Raw genomic sequence first — 13,526 nt, 5'->3', positions numbered from 1 at the left:
AGAAGTGGGGGCTCAACCCCACAACCCTGAGATCATGACTTGAGCTGAAATCAAGAGTTGGATGCATTTTTTAACTGACTGAGCCACCCAGGCACCCCATCTGTCTAATATTTTCTGAAATACCATTCTCCTGGGAGACTGCTTGCATCCCCGTGCCATTCTTGACTTCTTTACCTCTTCCTCAGTTTTCCTTAATTCTTCTTCTTCTACTGAAATTTTAAGTGTTATAATTCCATCCCATGAATGCCTTTTTTGTTACTGAACCAATCCTCTCCACTCTGTCTCCATTATGGCACCTCGTTGGTTTATGGGTCCAGCTCTCTTTCTCTTATGACTGCCAGTCTGCTTACTCAACATCTCCATTGAAATACTCTCAGATACTTAAAACTTATGTCCAAAATGGAATTCTTTATCTCTGCTTTATGGCATAGAGACGGAATGAAGGCCCACGTGTCCATTGATCTACTCAATAACAGTGAAATGTAACTTTCCTATTTTTTAAAATTTAAAAATCATTGAAAATAGAAGTTTCAATATCTTCTTCCTGAATCTCAATGACTTATCTTGTTTACCCACTAAGGTATATATATATATATATATATATATATATATCCCTTTCACAACAACTGTTTGCATTTCCCAAAATCTTAAATAATAATTTTCTTCTCTGGATAATAGTGTTCCAATTTTTTTTTTTTTAATTAACAATGAGACACAAATTTCAGACCTCAAAGAAACTGGGACAATAAAATAAGGTCCTAGGTGAACACAGCTCACCCACTTCCACGTAATGGGGAGAAAATACAAAAAGTTTTACTTCAACCAATGACTACAATGAAGGATTCTAAGGGTAAAAAAATAATCAATATTAATGAAGCACATAGATAACTATTTCTTTACTGGCATAATTTCAATGAGGAAATTCCTCTATTCTTTATTAACAAAATCAACCAATGTGACAGCATAATTTTGGACAGATATTTTGCACAGAAACTCTGTGGCATACCTATTCAAGTTTTAACAGTACATCTAGAGATCTGAATGTCTTTATTAATTTCATATTCCTTTTTCTTCCAAAAGTAAAAGCAGGTTTAATTACATGATGAGTGTTGGTCAGTTTGGGGGTTATAAAAGGGGATTTGAACCAAGATCTTTTAGACACTTGTGAGTTAAAATGTGATGTAAGCATCCTTGACATCAGTGTAACCTGAAAACTTATTAGAAATACAGACTTTTAGGCTCAAGCTCTGACCCACTGAATCAGAATCTACATTTTTAACAAGATCCCTTCATGATTCATTTGCACACTAAACTTTCAGAAGCATTGTTCTAGAACTATAAATATTTGGGTTTCTTAAAATCTAGCTTTCTGTTGCTATTAGTGATTTAAATTCTGTTTATAATAATTAGGCTAGTCAACTTGTACTTAGTAAAATTAGTTAATAAAAAATATAAACTTAGAGGGGATCCCTGGGTGGCTCAGTGGGTTAAGCCTATGCTTTTGGCTCAGGTCATGATCTCGGGGTCCTGGGATCGAGTCTCGCATCGGGCTCTCTGCTCAGCAGGGAGCCTGCTTCCCTCTCTCTCTCTCTCTGCCTGCCTCTCTGCCTACTTGTGATCTCTCTCTGTCAAATAAATAAATAAAATCTTAAAAATATATATAAACTTAGAAACTATTTATTGAATTGGGAATAAGGAAATAACTCATCTAACATGGGACAAAATGTTTGAACATACATTTCACTGAAGAAAATATATGATGGCAGATATGAATAAATGCTCAACATCATCAGTAATAAGGAGAATGCAGATTAAATTCAGAATAAAATGCCACCCCACACTCTCTAGAATTGCTACAACCACAACAACGATAATAGTACCTGACAATACTAAGTGTTGGCGAGATGGTAGACTAGTATTGTGATACGTTGCAGGTAGGGATGCAAAATGATACAATCACTTTACAAACAGTTTGGCAATTTCTTACAAAGTTAAACTTGTACTCATCCCAGATTCAGCTCTTCTACTTCTAGGTATTTACCCAAGGACACAAAAACTTAGGTCACACAGAAACATGGATGTAAATATATAGCAGTTTCCTTGGTAATCACCATAACCTGGGAACAACCCAAATGTCCTTCAACTGATGCATGGATGAACAAGCCCTGGGGTATCCATACAATAGAATGCCCCAGAGCCACAAACAAGAACAGATTACTGATAGACACAACAACAGGGAGGGATCTCAAATACATTACACATTATGCAAATGAACAAATCCAGATTTCCATTTATATGACATTGTGTAAAAGGCAAAGCTAGAGGGATGAAGAACTGATGGTGGTCTGCAGGGTTACTGGGTAGGTGGAGTATCTGAATATGAAGGGTTTGAACAGAAGGCAGTTGCTGTGTGTTAATGGAGCTCTCCTATATCCTCATTGTGTTGATGGTTACACTGGCCTCTGTCAGGTCTCATAAAACTGTATGTAAAAGAGGATACTGTAATGTATGCTTATTAAAAATAAATTTACAAAAGTCAGATATTGTTTGCAGGGCATGCTTTTCACTTTCCGGCCACACCAAAGAGACACCTCACAAGTTCAACATGGGACCGATGTCACATGACAGCACGCGTGGCAGCGAGTCTGTGGCCTTTCACCCTTCACCACTTTTCTGCCACACCATGGTGAAGGCCTACAGATGGCTCGCTTTATTTGTTTCCAGCCTTCCTTTTTCTGAGCTGCATTCTCCTCTTGTCAAGAAGACAGGACCTGGAACACACAAGAGGGAAATGGGAGCATAGTCATTTGCATACTCTAATTAAACTGCCGTATCATGAGCTTTCTTTCTTTGGTTATGTTGGAATGGAAACAAAGGTGTGTCATCCCTGGGAACTGGCATGGATGAAATAGGCCAGGAATGTTTGCATGCATTACAACCTTAATGCAGCTCTCTGTTGCACAACTTAAGGGCAGAGCCCCTGGCGTCACAGTCCTTTGTGGACTGACCTTTATCTCAGGTAAGTGGGGCCTTTCTGGTTGGGTCTCTTCCTGTCAGGTGTGCAGGGAACGATGAGAGCCTGGCCCATGGATGAATGACTGCTTCTCATCCATGGAATTCATTTTCGTATTTGAGATGCTGCGTAATCTGGGGTAGATAGAGCACTGAGCTGGAAATCCAGGATACACAGACTTCATGAGGACCTTGCTGCTGATACTTAGGTGAGCACCGTAATACCTTAATGCCTGAAATAACTCACGAGGGGTAATTTGTCATAAAAATGCAGACAATTTACACATGATTTAAGTTTATAAAGTGCTTTTACATGGTTTAATCTTTTTAATCTTCAGGTTCAGATGGTGAAAGAATGGATGAGAGCCATTCAATGTTTGGTTTTATAGGATGGGGATGTCTCAGCTCTATATTCACTCTGTCCAGATCTTTTAGTTAATGAAGCAGATTTGATCCCAGACTTAACTCATTCCCAAATCACAGAGATTTGGCTTTTTCTTTTTCTTTTCTTTTCTTTCTTTCGTGTGTGTGTGTGTGTGTGTGTGTGTGTGTGTATGACTTGAGGTCCAGAGATAAGAGTGGGTGAAGGTAATTGAACTTGTAAATTGCATCCTTAGAAAATTAGGCCATAGAATTGGGAAATACAATGCTATGGGGACCCAGTACAGTATGGATAGTGTTTATAACATCTGTAGAAGAAGCTGAATTACTTTTTATCTATACTAACATTTGAGAAAGAATAAATAGAGGCAATTTATGAAGTGATTTGAATTATTTAGGTTCAATAAAATAATTAGAAGTAGTGGCCAATGGGACATAAAGAGAAAATAAAAATAAAAGGAGACATGATTTCAATAAGGGTGTGGGCTAAAATTCAAGTTGAGTATACTAAAGTGGAAATAAATTGAAATAACTTATTAATCCTAAGGTTAAATTAAAGGTCCAGTTCTGAACTGCATGACCTTGACTAGAAATAAGTTTTTTCCCTTCTCTCCCTTTAGCAATCTAGCATTGGCGTCTTCCTATGCCCTAGCACTCATGTGGAAAGCACTGGGAAGGACACTAAGCACCCACATCTCATTCTCCAATCCTAGGTAGTTCTTAAACTAAAGAGAACCAAGACTCCTTGGAGACCATCAAGGAGAGGAAAATTTTTTCCTACCCCTTCTGGTTCTTTTGGCTGGTCTAATAATTAAATTGGCATGAGACAGAACAGGAGAAAAGCAAATTTAATTCATACTTATGGGAGGTCATAGAAAGAAGTGAGACCCAAAGAAGTGACCAAAGCAGGCAGTTTTTATTTATACCTTTTAGACAAATAAACAATAAATTTGTAGAACTGGCAAGAAAAAGACACTTAGGCTTGGGTACTAATTAGTACTAATTAGTAAACAAACTAAGCCGAGTTTATTTATGCAGTATCTGGTGCCTGAATTCCCCATTTCTGGTGATAAGGATATCTCTCTACCTCCTGGTGCAGGGAGGGGTCCCTTAACACGGAAGATTTATTCCTCCTTTCCAGAGTACAGAGAGGAGAGTCAGAATGTCCTTCTTACACTGGTTGTTTCTCAAGTAACTTTGATTTGAAGTAATCAATATGCCACTTTGGTATATTTTGGGAAAGCTTACCCTGAGCCCCATAAAGATCAATTTCCTGCTCTAATAAGAACACCAGTCATTTGGATTAGGGTCCACTTTAATGACCTCATTTTAATTTAGTTAACTCTTTAAAGAACATATCTCCAAAGACAGTTATATTAGTAGGTATTGGGAGGGGTTGGGACTTCCATTTGAGAATTTAGGGAAGGATACAATTCAGCCTATAACATATTCTATATCACAGATGTAAAGAAGGAAGAGTGCAAAGACATCAGATTGCAGGAAAAGGCATGTCTGGGGCATTCTTACTGACATAATATGTCAATCAGGATTCTAAGAGAAACCCAGGTAAGAAATAGTTGCTAGGGTTTGAGTCGCTTTGGAAGTCCTAACTGTGTCGCTTGTTCTGGTAAATAATCAATTCATGGATAACTCAAGAAGCTCAGCTGGTCTACTATAATCTTTTTGTTTGGTAGGGGACTGTAAATCGGAAAGATGCATTAAGATATATTAAGTTACATAAACAAACAAGAAATTAGCCAAATCTATAGAATCACTAATTTTCTCATAGGTTGAATAGAAATATAAATGTTTTATAATTATTGTGATAATTTGTGAATATCATGCCTATTTTAAGGTGTCTGAAGCACTTAAGGGAATGTGGCACATTAGGCTTATGCTTTTATTGAGACAAGAATATGACTAAGGTTTGTAATTAATTTCTAAATGTGTAAGAAGATTAGTAAAGTTTATACTTTGATTTGTTAGTTGTGTAATCTTAAACATTTAGAGAAATTTCACTCAATATAATTACATTGAACACTAAAGAAAGGGAAGGTAATGTATTTGATTTTCTACATACACATAAACTTCTTTTGAAGTAAACCTCCTGGCAGGACTCCTGAGGTGGTTACAAGCTGGAAATAGGTGTGATGTCAACAGTCCTTGGCAGAGAGGGTGTGTGCTATGAACTAGTAGCCCTCATACTCAGCCCTCCCCTTCCACCTCCCAGGACTCCTGGCTATTAATTCCAGTACAAAAAAGGAAGCTGAGTCTCACTTAAATATATATTTCACTAAATTTCCTCCTTTGATTCTGTCTCATTGAGAAATACTGTGGCTATCCCTGTACTTCTTAAAGGGGTGGGGATTGAGGAAGATGATTTGCCACTAAAGTGGTTTGAATCAAAATTGTTCCTACAGTCACTCACTGACCTTCACTAGCCCCATTTGTGCTCCAGGTTTTTCCACATTCTTACCTTTGCTTATGTCACTATCCCCTCTTCTAGTACTATCTCCACTTATGTTTACTCAGAGGTGACCCAAAGCTTGGGTCCTCCCCACAAGAAGACATTAATAGTATACGTAGGAAATTTCTCTTGCCCAGAGTCTGAGGTTGATGAGAAAATGGATTCAATAAATTTAATTCATTAAAATAGTCCATTATTGGGATGCCTGAGTAGCTCAGTGGGTTAAAGCCTCCACCTTCCACTAACAGTCCCGGGGTCCTGAAATCGAGCCTCACATTGGGCTCTTTGCTCCGTGGGGAGCCTGCTTCCCCCTTTCTCTCCCTGCCTGCCTCTCTGCCTACTTGTGATCTCTGTCAAGTAAAATATAAAATCTTAAAAAAAAAAAAAAGAGTCCATGATTTAAGATACTACTAGAATACCCCATTACTATTTGCATTTCAAAATAGTGCTATAAAGGAGGCACATGCTTAATCTGAAAGAGTTATCTGAATACGGGACATGAATTCAAACCAGCTTTTTAAAAATACTTCCATATGCCCATGATCATGCTATGGACCAGGTCCCTGGTTTTAGTCATGGCATCACTATTTATGGGAAACTTGACCACAAAGAAATTAATGTCAGTAGCTGTCACGTGAGTATCTCCATAAGTGCTATTTGGTACTTTGTGTACATCAATACATGAAATACTCCCTCTAGTCAGTGTTCCATGTCTTACTTTCCTGTAGATGACGATTGGAGACTTAAAAATGTCAAGGTAGTTTTCATAGTAATATCTGGGTAGAGTTGAAATTCAAATTTTGGTCTTGTAAGCTATAAAACTATTCACTATAAATCTAGTTCACTTTTTACTTTGATTCACTGTTGTTTTACCCCTTGAATATAAGTTTCCCTTCAGTGAAACCATCACTAGGATACCTATCAGGAGATCCTTGTGCAGTCCAATGTCATTGATGTGAAGAGAAGGCACGCCTCTTTCCATGATGAAATCCAAGGTAGGTGGGCATTTTCAAACCGCTAGGGTACTCTGTCCCAAAAACCTGGTTTTAAATATATATATGTGTTTATAATAATATTTATATTGGTATTTATACATCTATAAATACTAGAGGTAAGTCCTACCTGTCTCTCAATTTGAGGCAGAGTATTGATGGACAGTGAGGCAGGGACCCATTTACCCTTCCACTTGGCACAGAATCCGGGTCTAGGTTTGCCATTGCTGAGTAGGGTTGACAGATTAACAAATATAAATATAGAGTTTCTAGTTACATTTAAAAGATACAAAACATATGTTTTAAGTAAAGTTATGTCTCATATAATATTTGTAGGTAACACTGGAGCACACTTATAAAAAAGTGTTTTTTACTTGAAATTCAAATGCAAGTGGACAACCTCTATGCTATCTAGCAACCCTGGTCATAAGCCCTGGGTCTCGAATTGGCAGCTCTCACCACAGATAGGCTCTTCCTAGCAGGGGACTGACACATCAGAAATGAATAGGCCTGTAGACAGAGGGCCAGGCTGACCCTCAGTGCTTGTCCCAGAGACAAAGAAAAGGAAAAGACAGGTTACCACTTACAAAAGACAAGATTAAACATCTCCAGCATTCATAGAGGAGTTGGCCCTCTTACAAAAAGGATAGTCTCTTTTCCTATTTGATGTTGACCTGATTTCTTTTTTTATTTAGAAAAGCAGACAATTGTACTTTTCTGCTCAGCTCAAATTTGGGAAACTTCTAGTTTGCTATTTCATTTTTTTTTTCCCCTGTTGTGGGGTCACATGTATTTGTAGTACACTAAAACATGCAAAAACAAAAACAAAAATACCTTTCTTTCTATTTCCTATTTAGTCTTTCTACTCCACTGTGTTGTGGAAGAGAATCTAAATTAAGTTCGATCTGGAAAGCTAAGTCCTATCTAATAATTGATCTTTTTGGGATAACACATTTCTTTAGTGTTAAATGTTTAGAACATGAAATAGTCTTTCAGATTATTTTCCCCATACCCCCTTTTTTTTTTTTTTCACCAGGATGGCATCAGGGTACATGGGGGAAGAGGGGCTCATAGATCCATGCATACCATCTGAGTCTGCACTGATATCAGCCAATGACCAGTGCGGGGTGTTCCCTGAACTGAAAACTGACCAGGGGTCAGCCTATGAACCTCACAACTGGAGTTCCAGATCCTGACTTTTCTACCAAGAGACAAGCATCCTCTCACACTCCACCCTCTTTCAGGGAATGACTCTCAGCATCTGCTGGACCATCTGTACTCTCAGTAATGTTCCATCCCCATCCCTCATGTCAGTGGGGAACTTCTGGATACTATCACCAACTCTTCAGAGCCAGCTGTCTAGCCTTCTCCCTCAACTTCTGTTCAGCCTCATCCACCTCTGCTCATGCAGAGTGTGGCCATGGGGAGTGTTTCTCCTGGGGCTGACCATTTCCCAAAGTTTTCCCTAGAGAACCATGTCATTGGTTCCTCATTATGTTTTGAGTTCCCCCAAACCTTTCTGAATGTGTTTCAAGCCCTCACTCTTGCCCAGGCCAAACCCCACACTGGAGACAAAGGAGGACCACTCCTTCTTAGTTGCTCAGTCTACTCCTGCCATTGATCAATTCCCCCAAATTTTCTGGGGTCCAAAGAGGCATGTTTCAACCTTCACTATATCATGCCCTGAGTTCTGTCTACCTCAGTAATTAAAAAGTAGGTTCCACTTGGCTCTCAATCTCCATGGAACCCACGGGAACTCAGAACATTATGTTTCTTTGTAATAAACCTCATTATAGAGATCCAGCACGAGAATTGAAGTCGATTGATAGTTTCTGTTCAAGGCAGGATTCTGGGGTGATAAACCTCATGGTTTAATTCTTGGAAGTAAAAACCTGCAAAGTGCATTATTTGGGGCCAAGCAACAATTCATTATCCCTCTTTCACTCGTCCCATGGTTCTCTGCAGGGTGAAAGATCTTGCTCTACAGTCTTCCTTTGGCTGCTTCATGCTCCCACATCCTTGGTTTCCTTCTCCAAATGCATTTTACCTGGTCTATTTGTCTTCGTTACTCCTTCTCTCTAGGGTGGTCTTTCTTTCCTTTTTCACTTGTCCCTTCCCCCCTTTAAGATCTCTACTCCATTTGCCTCCTCCCAGAAGACCACCCTGACCACTGTCTATAATTATCTGAGATTTCTTTCTTTATCCCTATGTTTTACCCATTTCCTTTCATCTGTAATGTAACTTGCATCATGATAGGAACATTTCCATTTGGTTCATTTTTGCATTTTCAGTGTTTATCTCATGGTAGTTACTCATAAATATTTGTTGACAAAATTGAAATTTATCATATGTATCTGTACCCACATCCATGAATGATAGTTCAACTATAAAGGTAATTTTGTCATAGTTACCACAAAGGTACCTGTGCTGTGTACTGGCAACATACTTAGTCATCTATATTTTTCCTAATTTTTTAAAGCATCCTGATACATTTCACAAACAGAGACACTGGGACTTGGATGTGTTAATTTTTGCCTGAGGTCACTCAGATTAAATGTTAATAGGTGGCAGAGCTGAAGAGAGACCCAGATATGTCAAACCTTAAAGTTTTCTATTATATTATACTGCCTTTCAAAAAACAAAAATAGTGTTTTAGTTTTACAATGTGCTTTGAGGTACTTTGGGACATGTAAGGTGAATTAAAATAACTCTTGATTTGGTGTCAGAATACATAGATCTGAAACCAGGGTTGCTCAACCTTGGGGCTTATAACAATTTAGTGCAGACAAATCTTTGTGATAGGGGCTATTCTAGGCATTGCAGGATGTTTAGCAGCAAACCTGACCTCTGGATGCCAATACTATCATTCCTCCTTGGTGACAGTCCCAAATTTCTGAACATGGACAAAGGTCCCCTGGAGGCAAGAAGACCCCTGATTGTAAACCAGTGCTTTCCACTGATGCTTACCATTTATGTGATCTGGATCAGTTCATTGTCCTTCTCCAAGCTCAGTGACCTGCGCTGTGGAGTAGGAGTTGCAAATCGCTGCTGGGACCGTAAACCTTATCAGTAACTCTATGAAATTAGAAGATGTTACATTGATTAAGAGCTTATTATATGTAAGTTATCATGCCAAAGTATATATTTTCTTGCTCAGTCCAGCCCACAACCCTCTGAAGTACTAGGATTAGCTCCATTCTCCATGTTCAGAAAGGAATGCCCTGAGGAATAAGACAACATGCTCGCTTCACAGATTTGGCAGGTGTAATATGGGAGAGTCAAACCCAGGCTGATTATAAGACAAGGGATTTGGGGGAAAAAAAAGAAAAAAGAAAAGAAAAGAAAAAAAGAAGTAGGTCATTCCATTTGTTTGTTTGGTCAGTATTATCACCTTGCAATATAATAAACGACATCAAAATGTGTTTATCTTCTGCTCAGCTGGGTAGTCAGAGCAAAAAAGTAATAAGGAATATTAGTACAGACCCTGAACTGCAAAGATTGAGTAGATATTCCTAAATTTCTTTTGTGAGTATGAAAATGAACATTGTATCTTTACAAAAAAAGAAACAACCAGTAGACATTATCAAAGAGACACTGATATAACCACTTCTTTAAAAATGAAAAGATGATGTTTTATTCACATGACAGAGGGAGGCAATGCCAGCTCTAGAATCTATCAAGTCAGGATAATTCCGGAGAGCATCAACGTTCTCCACTGCTTTTTATGGTTTTCAGTAATTTCACTATTTTACAAATAAATAAAATTGGTGCTCTTTTCAGGGATCAGACAGGAAAAGTGGTATGTTTTGGTAACAGATAGAGAAAGAAAGACAGAGAGAGGAGAAGAGACATAGTGATGGAGAGAGAGCAGAAGAGAGAGAGAGAGAGAGACAGAGACAAGCAGAGAGAGAAGAGGGAAGAAGGGAGAGAGAGAGAGGAAAAGACAGAGATAGAGAGACTGAGAGAGGGAGGGGGTCAAGGAGAGAGAAAAAGAGAGAGATAGAGATCACTGGGAAGGAAGGAAAGAAGAGACGGTATGAAAACCACTCCAAGTTCTAAGTGAGGAGACTATCAGACCATCTCTATGGGAAGGCACATGTGTAAGTCGGTTAGGTTTACCTGATGTCCCTTCCTGGTCTTGGAGCTGTTAGCTCAGTGCAGCAGTCCCTGGCCTCCCCCTCCTGTCCCGGGGCCTCTAGATGGCCCAGAATGACATCCTGAGCCTCCGGACAGCCTCTCCCAGCTCACTGTGCCCTCTTGGGAAAGAACTAAAATAGACCTCCATTTGCCTTCTCAAAGGAACTTTGTGCAGCTTGGGACTTGCTTCCTTCTGTGGTTTTTGAAAGTTGCGGGGGAGGCTGGATTCTCTCACCTGGAAGCTGATTGTCTTTCTGTGCCCCCAGCAAGGCAGCTTGGAGCAGCCTGAAAATGATGAACCCTTGTCACTTTATGTTAGAAAGAAAGTGTTCCCATCTGTGGTTTCAGTTACACTTCAGGTTCAATCTTTTCATGAGTGAGGACAGGGCTAAACGTTTGCTAGTCATTAACTACCTGCAAGAACACTCAGTAACCAAGAGAGATGGTGCTGAGCTACTGTGCCCAGAGCAGTTTTTGGAAGGGAAAGTGATATTATCGATATTGCTCCCTCTTTCCTGGAGGGATAGATGCCTGCACTAGGCCATCTACAGCCTCCAGTATCAAGGAACTCAGATCTCAGAAGACACAGAGGGTGTATGTGGGGGAGAACAGTAAGGGGCCTGTTAGAAACAGCAGCTTTTGGGGATTAAGATAATAATAATAATAATAATAATAATAATAATAATAACAACTTTCTTCTTCTTGTTATTATTATTATTTCTTGTTATTATTATTATTTTAATAACAAAGTTATTATTATTATTATTATTATTATTATTATTATTATTATTATCTCCTCTTGGACCAAATCATTGGGTCTTTCCACTCACCAGGGTTGGTTTAGCCAGATCCACCAATTCCATGCCCTAGAAAAGAAAACAGAATGATACCCAGGATGAGGGCTTAGTTCCTGCTTTATGGCTAATTAGCTTTGTGATTTTAGGCAAATGATTCCCTTTCTCAGCCTGAATTTGTTTATGAAGGTGTGCAAACTGATCACTAATCTCCAAACTTTTTTTTTTTTCCTACCCCCAGCTGCGAGATATATTTTTCAAGCAGAATGTTTCCTGGAACTTCAGTATACGGAACAAGAATAAGCCAGCAGCTCCAGTTGGCATGGTTGACTGAGCAAAGGGAAGAAAAAAGAGCCAGCTGGGTTTCTGGCCTCGAAGAAGCCTCCTCTCCCCTAGGGGCAGGCCCAAGTCTCCTTCCCATGTTCCTGGGGCATCACCAAAAGGACTGTGAAAATCCCTGAGTATTTTATTCACAAGACTCTCAAACATTTTATACATCTATTCTGTAAATGAAATAAGATCAAATAAGATCACACCAGAAAAAACACTGAGTAAAACCGAAAGCACATTGTGTCGTTCCTGAGCTGATTCTGACGGAGATCAGATGGAGCTGGAGGGCACTTGTTTCTCATCTACAAAGGTGCATGGGCCGTTGGCTTTGTCCAGCATGGGCAAGGATGAAACCCAAGGTACAGTTTCGGGAAGATGCCTTTGTTCTCCTCTGTGAACATAAGAGCCTTAAAAAAGTGTTGAGCAACTCGGTGGGGGGGGGGGGAGGGAAAGGAGAGAGAGAGAGAGAACTTTTCTTGATAAAGCATTTCCTTTCATCTAAAACCCAAACACAGAAACCTGGGAGGGCAGGAGCCCCCAGGGCTGTGCTTCGTTACCACGCTGCTTTCACTTCCATGGCCACTCACTGCTGCATCGGGGAGGAGAGGTTTGGTGGCCCTTTGGTGGCAATTACCCATTGGCTCTGGTGGCCTGGAAGGGGAGTTAACCAGGGAGGCTAATCTCCTTGGGAAGTTGATCCCATTGGACTCCTTACAATCGCAGGTGGGGATTCACTCATCCATTCATTCATCCATCCATCCATTCATTCGTTCAGTCAGGACTAGTACAGACTGTACACAATAGAGAACACTTGTATATCCTTTTTCCAGATTCCTCAGTAGTGGATTCTTGATGTTCCAGGTTTTTGCACCATGGGAATGAGCGAGATTTCCCATGTTCTTCTCTGTCTCTGAGAATCTGTTAAGATAGCAGTTATATATCCTCTGAGAAGCCTGCCTTAACCTCCTGGTCTAGAGTAGGTGCCCCTCCTGTGAGCCCCTGGCACCCATGCTTACCAGTATCAGCCACGCCTGTTCACGGCTACAGAAATTTTGGGATAGTGGAGTCTGGGTCTCTGTTGCTCATGGTTCTGGTCCCAGAGGGCCTAGCAGAACATGTGGCACATGTGAGCAATAAATACTGGTTGGAAGAATTTAAAAGTACGTTCCACAACACACTATGGAATCTAGTTACTTTGTTTGCCTTCCTTTCCTACCTTCCCAATGGGCTGTGACCTGGAGGCTGGAGCCTCACCTCTTCCTGACTGACATCACCTGAATTTTCCCATTGTGAAGTGACAAGGAGTAAACCTGACGTGAATTCAAATCTAAGACCCTGGCATGTCCTGCAGTGAGTTGCCTGATTCAATTTGCTCATGTCTAAACGTGAAAATGAAGACATAATTTCTACATC

The 13,526-nt window shown here is 39.8% G+C and overlaps 2 long non-coding RNA genes across 6 annotated transcripts; one reads left to right on the top strand and one right to left on the bottom strand.

Annotated features, from left to right (window-relative positions):
• The first annotated feature begins 3,040 nt into the window (after positions 1–3,040).
• On the top strand, positions 3,041–12,496 carry LOC309863424. Its single transcript, XR_014311030.1, has 3 exons — positions 3,041–3,221; positions 6,748–6,855; positions 12,025–12,496. It is a non-coding gene; the product is annotated as an uncharacterized lncRNA (long non-coding RNA).
• LOC309863423 lies at positions 6,769–13,320 on the bottom strand. Of its 5 annotated transcripts, none has more exons than XR_014311025.1 (6): positions 13,130–13,320; positions 12,671–13,057; positions 11,820–11,855; positions 11,225–11,274; positions 9,820–9,927; positions 6,769–6,900 (listed from the first exon to the last, which is right to left on the bottom strand). It is a non-coding gene; the product is annotated as an uncharacterized lncRNA (long non-coding RNA). The 5 variants fall into 5 exon arrangements; XR_014311026.1 differs by having other exon boundaries at positions 6,774–6,900; positions 10,972–11,274; positions 12,671–13,031; XR_014311027.1 differs by having other exon boundaries at positions 6,776–6,900; positions 10,972–11,274; positions 12,671–12,764.
• Positions 13,321–13,526: the final 206 nt, after the last annotated feature.

This window comes from Mustela nivalis, assembly GCF_964662115.1.
Source record: "Mustela nivalis genome assembly, chromosome: 4".
In the NCBI taxonomy this organism is placed as follows: domain Eukaryota; kingdom Metazoa; phylum Chordata; class Mammalia; order Carnivora; family Mustelidae; genus Mustela; species Mustela nivalis.
Note: the sequence above shows the minus strand (reverse complement) of the source record. Positions and strands in the feature narration are given on the sequence as shown.